Source organism: Oncorhynchus mykiss, chromosome 2 (assembly GCF_013265735.2).
Source record: "Oncorhynchus mykiss isolate Arlee chromosome 2, USDA_OmykA_1.1, whole genome shotgun sequence".
NCBI classification, from domain to species: Eukaryota; Metazoa; Chordata; class Actinopteri; order Salmoniformes; family Salmonidae; genus Oncorhynchus; species Oncorhynchus mykiss.
The window spans coordinates 62,553,956-62,577,379 of NC_048566.1; the positions used below are offsets into that span (position 1 = coordinate 62,553,956).

At 40.7% G+C, this 23,424-nt stretch overlaps 1 long non-coding RNA gene across 5 annotated transcripts in view; it reads left to right on the forward strand.

The window, feature by feature from the left end:
• The first annotated feature begins 8,227 nt into the window (after nucleotides 1–8,227).
• LOC110493430 overlaps nucleotides 8,228–23,424 on the forward strand; it is a 56,655-nt gene continuing 41,458 nt past the window's right edge. Inside the window, exons 1-3 of one of the 5 annotated variants that reach the window (XR_005037456.1) lie at nucleotides 8,228–8,686; nucleotides 15,333–15,388; nucleotides 15,636–15,822. This is a non-coding gene — a long non-coding RNA (uncharacterized LOC110493430). Of the gene's footprint in view, nucleotides 8,687–13,398; nucleotides 15,112–15,332; nucleotides 15,389–15,635; nucleotides 15,823–23,424 lie in introns of those variants that run through there. The other 4 variants (XR_005037458.1, XR_005037455.1, XR_005037453.1 and 1 more) reach the window with 4 other exon arrangements.

A 23,424-nucleotide genomic window follows, 5' to 3' on the forward strand; every position in this document is an offset into this window, starting at 1 on the left:
TCATAACTATAGTCACTGAAATACTACTGTGGCTTATTGTGTAGTCATGGATCAAGATATTGTAAAATGTCTGTAGAAAATGTTTCATTCCACATTTCATGAAAGATTTGCAGCATTTCCAACGGTTGTATGTAGACTTTAGGCGTTCTTGAAATGAATGTACTCTATTTGTGCCTCTATAAACATATCTGTAACACATTTGCATCAGCTTGGCCTGTCAGTTAAAGTAATAATTGGTTAAGTTTGACATTTAATAAATCGAATTGCTTGATTTTATTTCATTAGGATCCCCATTAGCCGACGACAATGGTGACAGCCTGTCTTCCTGGGGTCCGATACATAACGAAAAAGACATTACAGACAAAAATACTTTACAATGTACATACATTTAAAAACATTAAAACAGACATTGCAGACAATATACAATATACAAGAGTCAAAAGTTTGGACAAACCTACTCATTCCAGCGTTTTTTGTTTTTAAAACTATTTTCTTCATTGTAAAACAATAGTGAAGACATCAAAAGTATGAAATAACACATATGGAATCACGTAGTAGCCAAAAAAGTGTTAAACAAATAAAACAAATATTTTATATTTGAGATTCTTTGAAGTATCCACCCGTTGCCTTGATGACAGCTTTGCACATTCTTGGCAACTCATCCCAAACCATCACAATTGTGTTGAGCTCGGGTGATTGTAGAGGCCAGGTCATCTGATGCAGCACTCCATCACTAACCTTCTTGGTCAAATAGCCCTTACACAGTCTAGAGGTGTGTTGGGTCATTGTCCTTTTGAAAAAAATGTTAGTCCCACAAACCAGATGGGATAGTGTATCGCTGCAGAATGCTGTAGTAGCCATGCTGGTTAAGTGTGCCTTGAATTCCAATTTATCACTGACAGTGTCAACCAGAAAAGCACCCCCACACCAACACACCTCCTCCTCCATGCTTCACAGTGGGAACCACACATGCGGAGATCATCCGTTCACTTACTCGATGTCTCACAAAGACACGGTGGTTGGAACCAAAAGTCTCAAATTTGGACTCATCAGACAAAAGGACAGATTTCCACCGGTCTAATGTTCAGTGCTCTTGTTTCTTGGCCGAAGCAAGTCTCTTATTCTTATTGGTGTCCTTTAATAGTAGTTTCTTTTCAGCAATTTGACCAAGGTCTGATTCACGCTGTGTCCTCTGAACAGTTGATGTTGAGATGTGTCTGTTACTTGAACTCTGTGAAGCATTTAATTGAACCGCAATCTGAGGTGCAGTTAATTCTAATGAGCTTATCCTCTGCAGCAGAGGTAACTCTGGGTCTTCCTTTCTTGTGGTGGTCCTCATGATTTCATCAAAGCGCTTGATGGTTTTTGCACCTGCACTCGAAGAAACTTTAAAAGTTCTTGAAATTTTCCACATTGACTGACCTTCATGTCTTAAAGTAATGATGGCCTGTCGTTTCTCTTTGATCATTTAAACAGTTATTTTCATAATATGGACCAAATAGTATACCACTCCTACCTTGTCACAACACAACTGAATGGCTCAAACGCATTAAGAAGGCACACCTGTTAATTGAAATGCATTCTAGGTGACTATCTCATGAAGCAGGTTGAGAGAATGCCAAGCGTGTGCAAAGCTGTCATCAAGGAAAAGGTTGGCTACTTTGAAAAATCTCAAATATAAAATATGTTTTGATTTGTTTAACACTTTTTTGGTTACTACATTATTCCATATGTGTTATTTCATCGTTTTTATGTCTTCACTATTATTCTACAATGTAGAAAAGAGTAAAAAAGAAAGAAAGACCCTGGAATGAGTAGGTGTGTCCAAACTTTTGAATGGGACTGTATAAGTATAGATAGTATCCATAGAACTGCAACTAAAGACACAAATTTGCACAATAATAATAACAACGTTTTATTTTCGCATACAGTGGATAGGTGCAGTGAAGTATTTTGTTTCAAAGGGTCAGCCATAGTAGTTTGGCACTCCTGGAGCAAATGATGGCTAATATCCTTGCTCGGGGGCACATCAACTGATTTTCCACATTGTTGGCTTTGGTATTTAAATCACTGACGTTCCGGTTACTGGCCCAACGCTCTAACCGCTAAGCTACCTGCTGCCCAAACAAGAAGTTGCTCATTCAAAAACTAACAATCAATTATCTAGAAAATCTCATCAAATCTCAGGTCTCTTGTCAGTAGTCCTGGTCAACATAGTTCTTCCAGGAAAATGAGTCAGCAACTGCAACAGTTTTGGATTCATACCTTCACAAATATGTTTTAAAGCCTTCCCACTCAACAATCAATAAATCAAACTTTATTTATAGAGCATATTTCTTACAGGAGATGCATTTCAAGGTGAAAATAAAATAAAACAACAAACCACGTCACATTATTCACTAAAGAGTTTCTGGGCACATGTAAATTAAAATTGTGCTTTAATTTAACATACGAATGGTATGACAGCATTGTCCCTAAAACAGGTCTGTGTTGAAAGGGAAAGGGGTCAGTGATATAAAAAGAATCATGCATAGGCCTTAATTGTAATGGGTTAGTTTATAAATGTTTCAATTTGTCTAATAATTCATTTATATTTACTAAATAATCGTATGGTCATTGTAATTAACCACATTTTGAGAGACAGGATTTAGGCCTACGGGAATAGCCTAAACAAAACAAAATACATGGGAAAAGCTATATGCACATACAATATTTCATATGTGTATAGTTTCATATGCAATAGCCTATTTTAAAAAGAAGAGAGCAAGGACAAAGCAAATAGTCTAGACCTTGAGGGAACCAACAGTTTTACTGTTTACTGATCAGCCTATAACAGAAATGGTTACACAACATATATACACACACCATCAACCACATAGAAGCTAAATATTTGTACAATTTCATTATAGGTAGCCCTTTTTCTTTTATTCCATGCTTTATGTAAATATTCCGCAAACGGAAATACACAATGGACAAAAAAACATTTACATTTCTCCTCGTCACTCAGCTACATAATGCCAGGGTATATCTGGTGTGCTTTCTGGAATAAGAGCAAGTGTATATCGAGGTAGAAAGGGCAATAGAGGATACAATTTGTTTCATTCTCCATTTCTTAGAGGTCACAATAGTTACATTGTCTTTCCTCTTCTATTTCACCACAATACCGACCTGTTTCAATACGCAGTAACAATATCCCTGATCTGACCTGTTTCAATACGCAGAGACAATATCCCTGATCTGACCTGTTTCAATACACAGAGACGGTATCCCTGATCTGACCTGTTTCAATACACAGTGACAATATCCCCGATCTGACCTGTTTCAATACACAGATACAATTTCCCTGATCTGACCTGTTTCAATACACAGAGACGGTATCCCTGATCTGACCTGTTTTAATACACAGAGACAATATCCCTGAACTGACCTGTTTCAATACACAGAGACGGTATCCCTGATCTGACCTGTTTCAATACACAGATACAATTTCCCTGATGTGACCTGTTTCAATACACAGAGACGGTATCCCTGATCTGACCTGTTTTAATACACAGAGACAATATCCCTGAACTGACCTGTTTCAATACACAGAGACGGTATCCCTGATCTGACCTGTTTCAATACACAGATATAATTTCCCTGGTGTGACCTGTTTCAATACACAGAGACGGTATCCCTGATCTGACCTGTTTCAATACACAGAGACAATATCCCTGATCTTACGTTTTTAAATATGCAGAGACAATATCCCTGATCTGATCTCTTTCAATACGCAGAGGCAATATCCCTGATCTTACCTGTTTCAATATGCAGAGGCAATATCCCTGATCTGACCTGTTTCAATACACAGATACAATTTCCCTGATGTGACCTGTTTCAATACACAGAGACGGTATCCCTGATCTGACCTGTTTTAATACACAGAGACAATATCCCTGAACTGACCTGTTTCAATACACAGAGACGGTATCCCTGATCTGACCTGTTTCAATACACAGATATAATTTCCCTGATGTGACCTGTTTCAATACACAGAGACGGTATCCCTGATCTGACCTGTTTCAATACACAGAGACAATATCCCTGATCTTACGTTTTTAAATATGCAGAGACAATATCCCTGATCTGATCTCTTTCAATACGCAGAGGCAATATCCCTGATCTTACCTGTTTCAATATGCAGAGGCAATATCCCTGATCTGACCTGTTTCAATATGCAGAGGCAATATCCCTGATCTTACCTGTTTCAATACGCAGAGACAATATCCCTGATCTTACCTGTTTCAATACGCAGAGGCAATATCCCTGATCCTACCTGTTTCAATACACATAGGCAATATCCCTGATCTTACCTGTTTCAATATGCAGGCAATATCCCTGATCTTACCTGTTTCAATACACATAGGCAATATCCCTGATCTTACCTGTTTCAATATGCAGAGGCAAAATCCCTGATCTTACCTGTTTCAATACGCAGAGGCAATATCCCTGATCTTACCTGTTTCAATACGCAGAGGCAATATCCCTGCTCTTACCTGTTTCAATACGCAGAGGCAATATCCCTGATCTTACCTGTTTCAATACGTAGAGGCAATATCCTTGATCTTACCTGTTTCAATACACAGAGGCAATATCCCTGATCTTACCTGTTTCAATACGCAGAGGCAATATCCCTGATCTTACATGCGCACATAGCGATCTCTTATTTTTAGGTAGGTTATACCTAATATACATCTCACACACAAATTAAAACCCTTAATCAAACAAAAGGTTCTCAATTGTGGTTTATGATTCATCTCCTCCATCCATTTGTATTCTTCAGATTGCATCAGCAGTTGTTTTTTAATCATATCTACGTATCCCTTAATTTGGTTTTCATACAGATGTTCATAGTCAGACTGTTGTAAAAGGTCAGACATTTCAGTTGCCCAGTCTTCCCCGTTTGGATAGATCCCATTGGAAAACTTTACTGGCTATTCTGGCAGTCGGCAAATCCAACAGTTTATTCCAAAGTGTCACCATACACACCTTCCATCTCACCTCACAGGGATCCCAGCCCACATCCCCATTTATTGCAAGTATAGGTGCAAACTTGTGGACACCTAAAAGTAACATACTGATATGTTATGAACATGTTCGTTTTTAAAACACCTCTTAGCACCCCACCTCTTAGCACCCCACACTCCTGCTGAGTCGTCCAGAACAGGACACACACACGTCTGATACAGTTTGGAATATGTAGCATAACCAGTATCTTTGAGTGTTTTAGTTTGTCCTATAACTCCCCCAAGAGCTCTACTTGCTGAATCGGCCAGGGCAGATGTTGCATATAGAAAGGTAATATGTTCATCAACAAAAAGACCCAAATATTTATAAATGCTAGTAAACTCAAGAATGTCTTCACCAAAACAAAACGGAATAAACACTTCTCTTAGTAGCTGGTTTTCTAAAAGTCATTATCCGTGTTTTTGTCTGGTTGATCATGAGTCTCCATCTTTTACACCAATTGATTGCACATGTTCTGCAGGTCTTGTTCAGTTTCTGCATTCAAAATAACATCATCAGCATGTAAAAGGATCCTTAGCATTTCATCATCATATCTTACTCCAATATTTAACTGTTTCATTTCTTTTGCCAAATCATTTATAAACAAAGCCAACAAAGTCTGTGATAGGGCGTCTCCTTGTTTTACACCCGAGGGTGTGGGAAACCAATCTGTACGATATTCATTAACACGCACACAAGCACTTTGTAAAGAGTGGATTGCTTGATAAAATTTCCCATCAAACCCTGTCAACAAAATATAGGCTAAAAGACTAAATTTACAAAATCAAAAACTTTCTGGAAATCAATGAAACATACAAAAGTAGGCTTCTCTTTGTGTAATCTATTTCTGATTATTGTACAGACCGAGAAGATATGATCTATACAGGCTCTGGATTTATGAAAAACATTTTATTCTTCCACCAGAATGTTTTGGTGTAATGAAATTGTAATTAGCCTATTGTTGAGGATGGATGGATATAATTTATATACCGTACTTAATAAACTTATGCCTCTATAGTTCAATGGCACTCTTGGGTAATTTTTTGAAGATTTGGGAATGGGATTCACTATAGACTTATACCAAGTGAATGGCTGTATACTGTACTCAAAACACATTTGGAGCAAATCATATAGGACATCAATTTAATTTAGGGGATTTTTAAACCTCATTAGGCAGTTCATCAATATCAAATGATTTCCCATTTTTTGCAGAGTCAATCACCTTGTTAACTTCTGCCACAGACAGCTCCTCATTTAAGTACGGGTTACACATATAAGAGGGTTCTAACATTGTGTTTACCATTTTAGTTCTTAGGGAACATATGTCTATATAAAATTATTTCTCAAAATATGTCACATTTTCATTACCTGAGAACAAACTAGCAAACCCCTTCTCCCACTCCTTAAGTACCTGTGTAATATCAGAGTTCAGCCAACCCCTGCTCTTCCCTGACTTCCATTGGAATGTCGTTTTGGTCCTAACTTGTTTATTTGGCTCCAAAACTGTTGCGGATTTCTTGTCTGTATCTCCTCAAGGTGTAATAACTGCCCTCTCTGATATCTCCGTTTCAATAGGCACAGTCTTTTATCAAACATGCAGTTTTTTCTTAAGTTCCTTCCTACACTCTTGTATTCCTATCTTTACACTGTAAAAATAAGTACTCAGCCTTGTGCATTACTGACCATAGATCCCTTAATTCATCATTCCAATAATGCTTGTTCAGCTTGTAAATTTTCCTGGACTTGGAGGGTAATTCTTAATACCCATTTTTTTCAATTTCAGAATATATAATATCACAAAATTTTTCATACCCGTGTAAATCATAAAAAAAACCTTATATTAAGCAAACCAGACAGCATCTTTTTCTTCTTTTGATTTATTTACGGATAGCTAGGGGTATGCTCCAACACTCAGACATCATTTACTAATGAAACATGTGTTTAGTGAGTCCCCCAGATGAGAGGCAGTAGGGATGACTGGGATGTTCTCTTGATTAGTGTGTGAATTGGATAATTTTCCTGTCCTGCTAAGCATTCAAAATGTAACAAGTACTTTTGTGTGCTAGGGAAAATATGTGGAGTAAAGAGTACATTATTTTCTTTAGGAATGTAGTGAAGTAAAAGTAGTCAAAAGTATAAACAGTAAAGTATAGTACAAATACCCCCCAAAAACGACTTAAGTAGTACTTTAAAGTATTTTTACTTAAGTACTTTACACCACTGAGTAGAGTACAGTAGAATACTGTACAGTATGGTATGATATAGGACAGTAGCATTTTATTCAGTAGAGTAGAGTATAGTAGAGCACAGTATAGTAAAGTAAAGAAAATAAAGTATAGTGTACTGTATTGTCCCCTACCTTACTCAAATGTACTATACTGTACTATACTAAACTGTACTGTACTCTACTGAATTAAACTATACTGTACTTTACTGTACTTTACTCTACTGAACTCTTATGAATAAAACGCTACTGTCTTTTACCATAGAGTGCTCTACTGTGCTCTGATGAATTAAACCGTGCCGTGCCGTGCTGTGATGTTCAAACTTGTGAGCTTTGGATCTAGTCCTCACCACCAAATGTGTACTTGTTTGGGGGTGGAGCTCATTAAACTAATACCCAGCATGCTTTACAAGTGTTTGTTTTAACATTTACATTTTGGTCATTCAGCAGACGCTCTATGCCGAGTCAGTGCAATCAGCTAAGTTAGATAAACAAGAATTTATCACAGTCATAGCAAGCAAAAAAATCTGTAACCATTTCTGAGAATTTTATTGTGATTAATGTGCTCTGTTGGTTAAAGCGGTTGGTTGGCCTCCTTTAAACATAATTGGTGCTAGTTTTAAAGCTTTTGAAATTGATTGGTTGAAATTTGGCCATACAATCAATGACTGAAAAATACATATTTTCAACGTCTGTAAATTACGTATTTTCAACATCCGGGGAAACACGTATTTTCACCTTTCACTAAGCACCTTAAATGCACCTTATTTCAATGTCCTGAAAACACGTATTTTCGACTTCCGTAAAAGACGTATAGACATGTATTTTCGACATACAGAAAACATGTTTCACCTTTCATTCAGCACACACAATGCACTTGACGTCAACGTTTGTCTACTGGGGGTTTCTGTCAGCCTACTCTATTTCTATGGCTCAAAATATGTAATGCATAACTGTCCTTTATCATTCCGAGAACCGGACATGATCCTGCTCAGATAGGCTATCACACCTCTCCATTGGTCGCCTAGTGATGTTCAAACGTTACTTTTGTATTATTATGTGTGACTGTGTGCAGTGACTACCGCAGTTTCAGCCTATGGTTCCGTTTCGCCAGCCGGTGCATGATGCACAGCTCGTGGCTATCACGCTAGTGAACACGAATCGGGATGGGGGGGTAAAAACACAGATGAGAAGCTTTCCCCGGGATTAAAACCCCGTCCTCTTGAAAGGTTCTATATCGTCGGTCGTCGTTAGTCGGCGTCGGTTTCCTTTCTGTACAGTGCTCTCTTACACGCGCGAAAAATCACACAAAATACACGTAAAATGGTGTGCTTGAAATGTTTTATTGGGTTTTAATTCAGGTCTATTTACACGTGGAAGTCAGATGGGAGACCTGAAAACAACAACGGACAAATTGTAAGTTTTGTGTTTCCCTTGCCATTGGACACTGATATACTTTCTGCATGTTTGCTATTGACATAGCCTAAGGTTTATACATTGTTTTATGTATATGTTTTTTTTTTTTAATACAGTGTTGCAATATGTAGGAAATACAGTGTTGCAATACGTAGGCCTATATCTTTGGTGCTGAACCCAAATGTTTAAATATGATTGAGGTGGAATAGCCTTCTCTCCTTATTTAAAATAATGTTTTTTTATTTTTATTTAACCTTTATTTAACTAGGCAAGTCAGTTACATTGTAATGTAGGCCAGCCTATTATAATGTATTGCACTATGAGAATAGCCTCTTGTTGAAAATATCCTATACTTTACAATTATACATTCGACTGTGATTCTTTAGTTGTTGATGCCTTGCTTAATTATTAGTGTCCATGATTCTGACTGTCCACGATTCGGACTGTTTACAATTTTAGCCATTTGTATTGAAAAATATGCAGTTAATGTAGCTTATAATTGTTTACATTTACATGTTTGTGTTTCCCTGACTAATTTCCTTAGTATATTAGGCCTAGAGGAAAAGAATATGGCAACATTGGGAATCTTCATGGTGCTCCTTCTTTCTCTGGTAGTTCATGGTGTAAACAGTCAGTAGTACAGTGTATGTTGTGTAACCAAACACAATATCCCGAGGTAGCTGTATGCTGTGTGCTCAAAAGTCTGAGGCGTGCATTGAGAATGTTCAAGGCTACTGTAGTTATGCGTTTATTACATGTACTTAGTAGTTCATTGAATGAAGCTCATATGACAAACTAGAACGCCTGAAGAGCCTGCAACTTTGGCCTTGACCATTCCTCTGACTGAAGTACAGTATACAGGTTTTATATACAGTACAGGTATACATGGTGTACCTTTGTCAAACTAGAGAGGGCCTTTAAGATGGGATAGAAACGTGTCATATAACAGTGTCACATATGGCCAGGTGTGCATTGGTAGATGTGGAATAATCTTAAAATATAGGGCATGTTTCCTACAATCACACAGCCAGACCTCTTTCTAAGAAAGCCTTAACACATACACTCCCCTATGTATTTATTTGGACAGTGAAGCTAAAACCTGTCATTTGGCTCTATACTCCAGCATTTTGGATGTTTCATATGAGGCGACAATACAGAAGATCACCTTTTATTTGAGGGTATTTTCACACATATCTGTTTTACCATTTACCATTTGAAGGTGTCATAAGTATTGGGACAAATTCACTTATAGTGTATTACATTTAGTCACAAGGTTAGTCTTTTTTTATTTAACCTTTATTTTACTAGGCAAGTCAGTTAAGAACAAATTCTTATTTACCATGATGGCCTACCCCGGCCAAACCCGGATGACGCTGGGTCAATTGTGCGCCGCCCTATGGGACTCCCAATCACGGCCGGTTGTGATACAGGCTGGATGCAGAGCCTTAGATCGTTGCGCCACTCGCGATAGAACCTATTTGGTCCCGTGTTCCTGGCACGCAATGGCCACATCAAGCTCGTGACTACAAACCTTTTAGGATGCATTTGCAATTTGTTTCAGTTGTGTTTCAGATTATTTTGTGCCCAATAGAAATGAATGGTAAATCATGTGTTGTCATTTTGGAGTCACTTTTAAACTAAATAAGAATAGAATATGTTTCGGAACACTTCTACATTAATGTGGATGCTACTATTACTGCGGATAATCATGAATGAATCAAGAATAATGAAGGGAGACGTAAATGTCACATCCCCCCTCCCCAAAATGCTAGCCTCCCGTGTTATTTGGGAATGGTGAGAGGTTAGCATGTTTTTGGGACATTTATGCCTCTGCAACTTTCTCACTCATAATTATTCACGATTCATTCATGATAATCCATAATCATGTTAGCGTCCACATTACTGTAGAAGTGTGCACTATTAGTGAATTTGTCCAAATACTTATGACACCTTCAAATGGAGGGCCTAGAAACATAAAGTGCATTTATTTATAAATGGTAAAACACATACGTACGAAAACACTACACCCTTTCAGAAAAGGTAACACTCTGTACTGTCGCCTCATATAAAACATTTGATCTCAAATCCAAAATGCTGGAGTACAGAGTTGTAGCTTCGCTGTCCAAATAAATACATAGGGGAGTGTAACAGTAAACTTCTGGTCTGTGTACGAATGACTTGTTCTCCCCTGTTACCTCCTTCCAGCAAGGCCGTGGCGAGTTTGGGAAGGGGAGGGAAGCCGCATTGGGATTTCTGTCCAGAGAATATTGCTGGCCGCCAAGACATAATAATAGCAATATTAACAAACACACACACACATCGCAAAGGGAAACAATCTAATCTAAACTGTCAATTTTTACACATACATCTTACACATACACATACATTTTACACATGCACATACATACATACATGCACTCTTCTCAGGATCCTCATTTAGCTTTGGGAAAAGCTCTGGCAGATTCTTATTTTCAATTGATAGTTCCTGAGATTTGACATGACTTTTACTAGCAGTATGTCAGTGGCCTGAGAGCCTGCCACACCTAGATAATGTGTGTCAGCACAAAAGCTGACTAATATGTACTGCCAATTGTAACAGTGCAGAGCTGAGATTGCTTGGTGGCTTCCTATGACTGTAGGTCAGAAAGTTGATGGCTGTAGTATTCATTTGCCTTTTGCATAAAGAGTTGGACTCGTCATATAATTGCAAGTATTAGCCGGCATTGCAGTACGCTCTCATTAACGTTGAACTCACTCATCGACTGAGGCTGTACTCTCCCACGTGCTACCAAACACTTATCAGTCACTGAATGTCATTGAGTTGATGGCTGACTAATGTAAATAACTTGGTGTGTGAGATATTGAGATATGTATTTCTGCTTTGGTATTTAACTTTCATAGCCATGTCACATCATTTCCAGTAAGTCACATTCAAACTATTTGCATTGCTGTTGCTGCCTTGGCTCACCTAGGAAATTACAAGTGTGATGCGGCTTTCGGGGTCGTTGACCCTGCTACAATTGATTATTGACTGTCATCCTTCAGTGGAGAACAGGGACAGACAGACAGACAGACAGACAGACAGACAGACAGACAGACAGACAGACAGACAGACAGACAGACAGACAGACAGAGAGCTGGTGAATGATGTGCGTTGCCAGACTAACCCGTAGACCAGACTCAGACTATTGACCATAGCTGACTGGTGGGGCACATCCTCTGTGTAGCCCACTCTCCTCTCCTAAAGTCATCTGTCTCTGTGTTGTGTAATGTCCAAGTCAAATACATGTGAAAAGTCAAAGCTCAGCACATACAGTATGACTAGTTACTTTACTGACAGTACTGGGTGCTTAGAAATGGCTGTTCGCGTTACGTTGGCATGGTTTTTACTGTGTGTGCTTTTCTTGCTAGGTTTCCATGTGATTTTCCGATGACTTTGAAAATGGCCTTTCAAAGTAGTGCATGTTTATCTGTGTGTCTGTGTTTCAGGCCTTTATGTGCATGACCTAATTCTGCAGCGAGCAAATAATCTGCAGTGAAGGCTTTCCTCTGTGTCTGTGTGTGTGTGTGTGTGTGTGTGCCTGCATACACTCTCCCTCCCTCCCGCTCTCCCTCCCGCCCTCAACGTTTCCTTGTATGAGCCGGCAGAGAGAGGGAGAGAGAGGGAGGGAGAGAAAGGGAGAGAGGGGGTAGTGAGAGCACACTAAGTTCATCTGAGGACAGGGAAATGCTTTTCTTTCCAGTGTGAATCATTTTGGAAAAATGAGTCTCTGGACTGAATTGCCCCAGCAATTTGGCATGTTTCTCCATTCTACTTTATTGTCTATTTTGGCTGAACTCACAGATCTTCGTTTTACTGCCAAGAAAACTTCAGGTCCTTTAAAGATACAGCAGGCAAACCACGTCCTTTAAGCAAATAAAATAAATCTCAGTAGAATGCTGCCATAGCTTCCTGTTTATCTCTGAATTCCAAGGGGAACTGAGCTGGTTCTCCGAGTCTGCATCCATCCAGCGCCCAGGGAGAATTAGTCAGTTGGCGTTTAAGAGGCAGTTTGAAGAACACCCCTTTTTTTAAAGGATTTAAATGTTGGTAAAATGGACATAACATGTTTAATACGTGGTGCGGGTTTTGGTTCAGATCTTTATTTTTGGTAAGTGAATTTCCACACTAAAGATGTTGCCTTTGATTTCAGAAAGAACCTTGAGTTTATCGGCTGCTCATGCACTTATCACTCAAGCAGTTTGGAAAACAAATGTCTGCAGTGCAGTGAAGAAGAAAAAGAAAATGTAAGAAGGGTATGGGAGGGAGGGAGGGAGGGAGGGAGGGAGGGAGGGAGGGAGGGAGGGAGGGAGGGAGGGAGGGAGGGGAGAGAAAGGGAGAGGGAGTCAGTCCCCTCTCCCACCACACAAATCATTTTGCTGTCTCCCCCCCTGAGAGAGGAGAAGAGACCAGGGAGAAGACTGAAGAAAGGAGAGAGAGAGAAAGGGGAGAGAGGGAGTGGCCTGTGTTGGGGTTTAGATGAGGCAGTGGTGGACCCAGTCAGCAACAGCTGGGTCTTTAGTGTCTCACTATGTCTCCCAGCCAGCCTCTAGCCCCAGCCTCCAGCTCCAGCCTCCAGCCCCAGCCTCCAGCCCCAGCCTCCAGCCCCAGCCTTCCAGCCCAGTCTGAATTATGACACAACAGGGATGGCAAGTAGACTAATTACAATGACTGATTGCCTCTCTGCTGGCATTTCATAGACAGTGATTGTCATGTGAGTGAGCAGGTCTGGAGACCTGGAGGAGGAGGAGGGAGGCTTTTCATTAGCTTGCCTCACTTCCTTTGGACAGAAACAGATGCAAATTCAGATGTGTGTGTTTTTTTTAATTACATTTGGCGCCAGACAGAACTGGTGTGAGGAGGATAGAAGCCAGAAATACAGGTGATTTTGTAAAAATAAATGGTAGATTTGCTGTTCAGTCTTACTGTGCTGTGTTAGAGCTAAAATATATTACATTTGTTCGTTTTCTTAAAGTAATATCACGTAGGGAACAGACTCTGGATTATGAATGAAATTGGGTGATCTAAAACAGCCGTGTCATTTATACTGTGTTATAAAGAAGTAATAAGGAAGTAAAACCAGCTGAGGTGAAAAGGTGCTGGCTTCTAAGCAGCAAGAGACAAAGTGATATCCATAGGAGGCCTGTTAGAGGTTATTGAAATAAGTGCAGAATTCTCCCTCTATTGACTTCTCGTAGTGGTCATTTATGAGATGTGTTTCTGTATATTACTGGGCATATTTATCTTCAAAAGGAGACAAGTAAAGGCCTTGAACTGTCCATTTGTATGTCAGTCAGTCAGTCAGTCAGTCAGAGAGCACAGTGAAGTGTGATGTGTGTGTTAAGTGGGAGCTGGTTTGGGTTGGTCGGGACGGCTTTGTCCACTGCTTTGGCTTTTGTTCCTTTTAATAATGAATTGCGGAGGCCTTGGCTTGAGCCGGCCTGTCTCATAGCAACTGAAGACAGAGTGGCGAGGCGAGGCGAGGGGAGAGAAGGGCAGAGACAATCACGGGCGTATGTCTGTCTCTCGTGGGGCAGACAGACAGACCAGGGCTCAGTCCAGCACACTGAAGAATACTTAGCATGCAAAGAGGAGGAAAACCTATTTGCTTTGTATAATGTGATCTATTACTTCCAGATAACACTGTCATTTAAAAAAAAAAAAACTGTAGCTGTGTCATTGTCTGGCATCACAGCTCTCATGTTGTCAACCAACGTTCCATTCCACTGTTCCACTTATTTCTTGTCATGATCTTCCCAAATGAACCAGGGACAAACACATGCTGGATATGTGCATGTTGTAAAACATGGAATATACACGTAGTAATACATAGAGTCTATGACCTCAAATGGGCATCTAACCTTATGAATCAGCTGTCGTTGATTAATGGAAGCCTGTTCCCCTGTATATTAATGTTTGTCCTCAGGTCAGCTGGCACCAGTCACCCGAGACGGGTGTGCGTGTGTGCACATGCTGTGTCTGTTTGTGTGTGTGCTTCTGCGCCCTCGTTCACACTGAGCTAGAGTTTTATTAACCGACGGCAGACCGCTCGAGGCTGGCAATGTTTGCCCTGTGACCCAGACACTACCTGTCTGCTGCCATGGTTACATGGACGGAGCAGATTTAGTGGCCTGACTCCAGGGATCACTTTCCCTGTGTTAACAATCAACCCTGCACCCTCACGGCCATAAAACAGCCACCCTGCTGCCCCACGGGCCAGGAGAGACCAGGACACATCAACCCTGGTGCCCTGACGGCTGTTAAAGATGTCCTAAGTGCCCTGTAAGATTAGCTGTACGGCCTAATTGCTGTGGTGTCAGTGAGCGTCTCTCCCTTTGTGATCGGGTTCACTTGGAGCTGTTAGCCTTGTTAAATGAAAGAGCGCGTGAGTATCTGATACCATTTGAAAGCGCTTCTTTGGTTTGCTATTGCATAATGAACTGGCCCGCAGTATGGAGCATTTTGCTTTGTTGTGAAGGGAAAATATCTTGTCTCTTTGCGCTGTTGTATTACGTCCAATGGATTGTTAGCGTTGACTGTTGTGTTCAAAGACCTTTGTGCTGTGGTTAGATACTGTATTTCACGATGTGTGTTTTTGTTTTTCAGTGTTACAGAGGGTGGCAAGAAGTCCAGATGAAATGGACTTGAATGCAGCAATACAGGTAAAAGATTAATAAGAAGAATGTTCACAGAGATTCTCAGTGCTGTCTCATAATGTGCCCTCATAAACATCAGATGGCTCTAGAACCAGTTTTCTCTCTCTCTGAACGAAATACTGAGCTGGCCAAACCAGCTCCCTCTGAATGAAGTACTGAACTTGCCTCCTATGCACATATCAAAACCAGCCATATCCAAACACATTAGCCTCTCTTTCTTTCTTTCTTTCTCTCTCTCTCTCTCTCTCTCCAGTGACTTGCACTGTTGCAGGTGTCCACCAGATGCTGCAAGCAGACAGAGCCTTTGCAGAAAAACCACATGATTTCACATGTGGAAAATCATCTGATTTCACGTGACATTTCCACATGTTTTGCACATGAGAAATCATGTGTTTTTGGAACACATGACGTGATGATATTTCACATGTGGATTTTCACAGGTAAATGCCCTGCAAACATATATGTATTATTATGATACACACACAGTGCTTTTAATATACAACGTTTTCAATTTACGTACATTGTATATGTTTATTTATACAGTCATTTTTATTCAACATGACCTTTCCTAAGATTTGAACTCACAACCTCTTGGTTCACAGCATTCTGATCTTGCTGCTATGCCACAATGTCTGTGTCAGTAACTGATTTCACCTTTATTTTTTTGCATTACAACCATGACCACTGATTTGACCTATGAACCTGAAAGAGATACTTTGGGATTTTGGCAATGAGTCAGATGAACTTGTGGATACCATTTTTATGTCTCTGCGTTCATTTTGAAGGACCTTGTTAACTAGCATGCTAGCAGATACCCATAGATTCGCAATCAGAACTACCTCTAACTTCCTTCATATTGGACATAGAGACATAAAAATGGTATACATGAGTTCATCTGACTCTGGGGAAGTAGATTGCCAAAATCCCAAAGTATCCCATTAAGTCAAATAAATGACCATACAAATGTTAACAGAAAAACAACAGGAAAGTTGGACAAACACATTTAACACCTTCTCCACTGCTGTCCCGTCAATGTGGATAGGGTGGGGGGTGGGGAGGGGTCCCTCTGCTGTTTCCTGAAGTCCACAATAATCTCCTTTGTTTTGTTGACTTTAAGTGAGAGGTTGTTTTCCTGACACCGCAATCCGAGTGCCTTCACCTCCTCCCTCTAGGCTGTCTCGTTGTTGTTGGTAATAAAGCCCACTACTGTTGTGTTGTCTGCAATTTTGATGATTGAGTTGGAGTCATGCATGACCACGCAGTTATGGGTGAACAGGGAGTACAGGAGGGGGCAGAGCACGCACCCTTGTGGGGCCCCAGTGTTGAGGATCAGCGAAGTGGAGGTGTTGTTTCCTACATTCACCGCCTGTAGGCGGCCCATCAGGAAGTCCAGGACCCAATGGCACAGGGTGGGGTTGAGATCCAGAGCCTCAAGCTTAATGATGAGCTTGGAGGGTACTATGGTGTTGAATGCTGAGCTATAGTCAATGAACAGCATTCTTACATAGGTATTCCTCTTGTCCAAATGGGATAAGGCAGTGTTCAGTGTGATGGCGGTTGCATCGTCTGTGGACCTATTGGAGCGATAAGCAAATTGAAGTGGGTCTAGGGCGGTGGTGGACTGCTCCAGTCCTCAGGGGACAGATTGGTGTCACACTTTTTCTCCATCCCTAGAAAACACAGCTGATTATTGAAATTGCATTCTAAACTGAAGATCATGATTAGGTGATTATTGGAGTCAGGTGTGTTAGCTGGGGCTGGGGAAAAACTGTGATACCAATCAGGCCCTCGAGGACTGGAATTGCCCAGCCCTACTCTAGGGTGACATGTAAGGTGGAGGTGATATGATCCTTGACTAGTCTCTCAAAGCACTCATGATGACAGAAGTGAGAGCAACCGGGCGATTGTCAATTAGTTCAGTTACCTTTGCCTTCTTGGGTACAGGAACAATGGTGGTCATCTCAGTTTATCATATATGCATAGTCACTTTAACTATACATTAATGTGCATACTACCTGAATTAGCCCGACCAACTGGTGCCCCCACACATTGGCTTCCCGGACTATCTGCATTGTGTCCCACCACCCGCCAACCCCTCTTTTACGGTACTGGTAGTCTCTGTTTATCATATATACATAGTCACTTTAACTATACATTCATGTAAATACTGCCTCAATCAGCCCGACTAACTGGTGCCTGTATGTAGCCTCACTACTGTTATAGCCTCGCTACTGTATATAGCCTCGCTACTGTTATTTTTCACAGTCATTGTACTGTTGTCTTTATTTCTTTACTTACCTATTGTTCACCTAATACCTTCTTTTTTTTAAATTCCACTGTTGGTTAGAGCCTGTAGGTAAGCATTTCACTGTAAGGTCTACACCTGTAGTATTCTGCGCACGTGACAAATAAACTTTGATTTGATTTGATTTAATTTGATCTTGAAGCATGTGTGGACAGCAGACTGGGATAGGGAGAGATGGTCTGCACATGCTCTGAGGACGTGGCTAGGGATGCCATCTGGGCCGGCAGCCTTGCGAGCGTTAACACGTTTAAATGTCTTATTCACGTCGGCCACAGAGAAGGAGAGCCCACAGTCCTTGGTAGCGGGCCGCTTCGGTGGCGCTGTATTATCCTCAAAGCGTGCAAAGAAGGTGTTTAGTTTGTCTGGAAGCAAGACGTCGGTGTCCGTGACGTGGCTGGTTTTCCTTTTGTAGTCCGTGATTGTCTGTAGACCCTGCCACCCTGAGCTGTAGAATTGCGACTCCACTCCACATTTTGCTTGTTTGATTGTCTTGCGGCGGGAATTACTACATTGTTTGTGTTCGGCCACATTCTCAGTCACCTTTTCATGGTTAAATGCGGTGGTTCGCGCTTTCAGTTTTGTACAAATGCTGCCATCTATCCACAGTTTCTGGTTAGGGTAGGTTTTAATAGTCACAGTAGGTACAACATCTCCAATACACTTCCTTATAAACTCAAGTCACCGAATCAGCGTATGCTTCGATATTATTCTCTGAGCCTACGCAGAACATTTCCCAGTCCGTGTGAACAATCTTGAAGCGTGGATTCTGATTGGTCAGACCAGCGTGGAATAGCCCTTAGCACTGGTACACCCTGTTTGAGTTTCTACCTATAGGAAGGGATTAGCAAATTGGAGCCGTGGTCAGATTTGCCGAAAGGATGCCAGGGGAGGGCCTTGTATGCATCGCGGAAGTATCATTGGTCCAGTGTTTAACCAGCGCGAGTGCTGCAGTCAATATGCTGATAAAATTTAGGTAGCCTTGTTCTCAAATTTGCTTTGTTAAAATCCCCAGCTACAACAAATGCAGCCTCAGGATATATGGTTTCCAGTTTGCATAAAGTCCAGTGAAGTACCTTGAGGGCCGTCGTGGTATCGGCTTGAGGGAGGATATACACGGCTGTGACAATAACCGAGGAGCATTCCCTTGGGAGATAATTCGGTCGGCATTTGATTGTTAGGAATTCTAGGTCAGGTGAACAAAAGGACTTGAGTTCCTGTATGTTGTTACAATTACACCATGAGACGTTAATAATGAAACATACACCCCTGCCCTTCTTCTTCCCGGAGAGATGTTTATTCCTGTCGGCGCGACGCACAAAGAATCCAGATGGCTGTACCGACTCCGAAAACCATGTTTCCATAAACAATGTATGTTACAATCCCTGATGTCTCTCTGGAACGCAACCCTTGCCCTAATTTCATCTACCTTGTTATCTAGAGACTGGACGTTAGCGAGTAATGTACTCGGAAGTGGTGGGTGGTGTGCGAGCCACTGTGGTTGGTGGTGTGTTGTTTTGGGTCAACCTCTGGAATCAGTTCAAATGCCCTGGGTGATTCGGACAAAGGATCCGCTTCGGGAAAGTCGTATTCCTGGTCGTAGGGCTGGTAAATTGACATCGCTCTGCAAAGTTTTCCTAAGGACTAGAAGCGAGACAGCCCTCTCAGTCGAACAACAGTCCCAGAAAATAATCTTAAGAAAGTTTGTTCTGAAGTGTATGTCCTATATCTAGGAGATACAGTGCATTCGGAAAGTATTCAAACCCCTTGACCTTTTCCACATTTTGTTACATTAGAGCCTTATTCTAAAATGTTTTTTTCCCCTCATCAATATACACACAATACCCCATACTGACAAAGCAAAAACAGGTTTTAAAAATGTTAGCAAATCTATTAAAAAAAACGTAAATATCACAATTAAATAAGTACTCAGACCCTTTCCTCTGTACTTTGTTGAAGCACCTTTGGCAGCGATTACAGCCTCGAGTCTTCTTGGGTGTGACGCCACAAGCTTGGCACACCTGTATTTGGGGAGTTTCTCCCGTTCTTCTCTGCAGATCCCCTCAAGCTCTGTCAGGTTGGATGGGGAGCATGGGGAGCACAGCTATTTTCAGGTCTCTCCAGAGATGTTTGATCTGGTTCCAGTCCAGGCTCTGGCTGGGCCACTCAAGGACATTCAGAGACTTGTCCCAAAGCCACTCCTGCGTTGTCTTGGCTGTGTGCTTAGGGTTGTTGTCAGGTTGGAAGGTGAACCTTCGCCCAGTCTGAGGTCCTGAGCGCTCTGGAGCAGGTTTTCATCAAGGATCTCTTTGTACTTTTCTCCGTTCATCTTTCCCTCACTCCTGACTAGTCTCCCAGTCTCTGCCACTGAAAACATCCCCACAGCATGATGCTGCCACTACCATGCTTCCTCGTAGGGATGGTGCCAGGTTTCCTCTAGATGCGACACATTCAAGTCGAAGAGTTCAATCTTGGTTTCATCAGACCAGAGAATCTTGTTTCTCATGGTCTCAGAGTCCTTTAGGTGCCTTTTGGCAAACTCCAAGCGGGCTGTCATGTGCTTTTTACTGAGGAGTGACTTCCATCTGGCCACTCTACCATAAAGGCCTGAATGGTGGAGTGTTGCAGAGATGGTTGTGCTTCTGGAAGGTTCTCCCATCTCCACAGAGGAACTCTGGAGCTCTGTCAGAGTGACCATCGGGTTCTTGAGCAAAAGAACCAACATGTACAATACAGGTCAAAAGTTTGGACACACGTACTCATTCAAGTTGGACTATTTTCTACATTGTAGAATAATAGTAAAGACATCAAAACTATGAAATAACACATATGGAAAAATGTAGTAACCCAAAACATGTTAAACAAATCAAAATATATTTTCTTCAAAGTAGCCACCCTTTGCTTTGATGACAGCTTTGCATACTCTTGGCATTCTCTCAACCAGCTTCATGACAATTATCTACTTGATTCTGGGCATCTTTTAGCAAAATGCAGAAATGCATTATTGCCTATACGTCTGTGGCCATATCTTTTTCACACTCACATATCTGGTGGTGTAGCTGCACTGTACAGTACCTAGACATTTGAGTTTGCTAGCGACCAAGAGGTTATGAGTTCGAGAACCATTGGCCTGGCCCATCCAATCAGAATCAGATTTTCCCCACAAAAGGGCTTTATTACAGACATAAATACTCCTCAGCACCCTCCAGCATGGTATTTGCACACTCCCTCAAAACGTGAGACATCTTTGGCATTGTGTTGTGTGACAAAACTGCAAATTCTAGAGTGGCCTTTTATTGTCCCCAGCACACCCGTGTAATGATCATGCCCTTTAATCAGCTTCTTGATATGCCACACTGATCAGGTGGATGAATTATCTTGGCAAAGAGATAAGCTCACTAACAGGGATGTAAACGAATTTGTGCACAAAATTTGAGATAAATACATTTTTTGGTGCTAATGGATGATATCTGAGATCTTTTATTTCTGCTCATGAAATATTGAACATGGGACCAACACTTTACATGTTGTGTTTATATTTTTGTTCATTATATTTATTTAATCTTTACGGCAAAGTCCAGAAATGTGTTCTTGACCATCTCCATTATGTCAAGTGCAGAGGTTATGAGTTCAAATCCCAAGGGAGGTTCAGTCCCAACTAATTATTGTCTGTCCCTTAACAACTGAATCTAGCTATAAAAATACAGTAACTACTTGTAGATGTACAGTTTTGTCACCGCAACTAGACAAAAACATCCAGGGGACCATGACTGTTTTAATTGAATTAAGGTCAATTATGCTTTTCAAAGTAAAATATTGTGAATTACATTCCACACCTGGGTTTTCACAGAGCTCTATTTTAATTTATTCCGACCACAGCACCACCAAGGTTTTGATAAACAGAGTTGGCACTTGGATTGGAACCTGTGCTATGCCCACAAATAAATGGTTAATTTACATCAAAATCAACATTTTGCAATAGCCATCTCGGTCTCCGGACTTTGAACCCCATTGAAGTACCGTGGTTTGAATTGAAGAGGACAGTCCATAAGGGCAGACAAAATATATGGAAAGATTCTATGTGGAGGAACGGTCTAAGATCCCTCCCAATGTGTTCTCCAATCTCAGAAAACATTTCAGAAAAAGGCTCAGTGTTGTTATCCTCGCAAGGGGAGGGTGCTAGAGTATTGAAAACACGGGTGCCCATAAGTGTGACCCTTATCTTGAGATTTGATTTTATTACTTGTTAAACAAAATCTCTTTCTCTGAGCATATGTATTAGTATAAAATCATAAAATGTCATAATTTTGTTAGTATACCATATGCTGTGGCTCAGTAGACTATTTGTATTATTTATTATATACAGAAATGGAGAAAAATAATGTATTTTACATTAATTAACATACAATTATGATATTTCAGAAGCTATTTTGATTTTTTTTAAATAGATAGAGTCATGAAAGTACATTGAGATGAGTTACTGCTTTCAATAAATGTAAAATATTAGAAAATTGGCAGAAATTGAGGTTTTCATCAGACAGTGATGATACAGTATGTGCCAGGAAATACATTTATTTTGTGTGATTATTGCGTGTCTGTCTAGTAGGTACTGTAGAACTGTATTAGAGGGTAAAAAGAAAGGTTCCGTCACGTGCTGAGTCGAGTCGAGCAATTTAACAGTTAACACAGGGACAAAGCCAGGCCTGCGCAATGCATGCTGGGAAGTTTGGCTGCCAGACAAATTGCCTGCAAAGTTTCAGCTGAAACTCTTGCTAAGGCTGAAACTGAGAGTGGAAATGAGAGGAGCAACAAAAGAGAAAAAGAGAGAAAGATGGCTAAAGGCTGAGTGTGCTCCTAAGCATTCCTGAAGCATGGAGAGAGACATGGGACTGTACAGTACTTACCAGAAGAAACAACATGTAGAACTTTGGTTTACTTCTTTTGATGGAGAATATGATTGATAGGGACATTTTTACTATTCTGCCTTTACCACAGCCCGAATTGAATGAAATACATTTTACACATTCCTTTCCCCATCAAAATTACATAGGAAGGTGCAATCTAGCACGTTGTTACATAGGACTGACAACATTTATACCTGAAGATGCACAAGATGAAAGATTTGCACGAGTAATTTACATTGGGCAGTGATGTAGCATGTAGCTAGGAGGAAGATTTAAATCACAATTCATTTTGAATTTGTTCTTAAATCTAATGTTCGTATAAAAATACACAAACAGCAAACTATGTAACATAATGTTATTCAATTGTTACACACGTTATTCAAATGTGCACAATAAAGATTAATAATGTAATAATAGTCCTAATTCAATTGAATAATGTATCCTATCAACACTGGAAGTTGGAACTTCCAACACAGGTTGTGATGAAACACAAGTTATTTTAAACACAATCTACAGATCTTCAGATTCCACATACAATTCACTACACAGTATTATATTTTAAAATCAGTTTTGTATTTTAAAATCTTTGAAAGTCCCACAACAGGTTTTGCTACCCAGTAGCTATATAGTTCTGTCTCGCCATTCTTAAGGGCCTTCATCTGTCTGTCATAGAGGTGTGGCTGGTCCATTAAAAGGCTGTGTGTGTAATGATGGGAGCAGAAGAGAGAGGAGGCTGAAAATAGAGACTGGCACCTCTGTGGCAGCCTGGTAAGGCTCTCTCTCTCTCTGAGTCTCTTCAGCGTCCCCTCGTTTGGCTCTCACACATTGTGCCATTC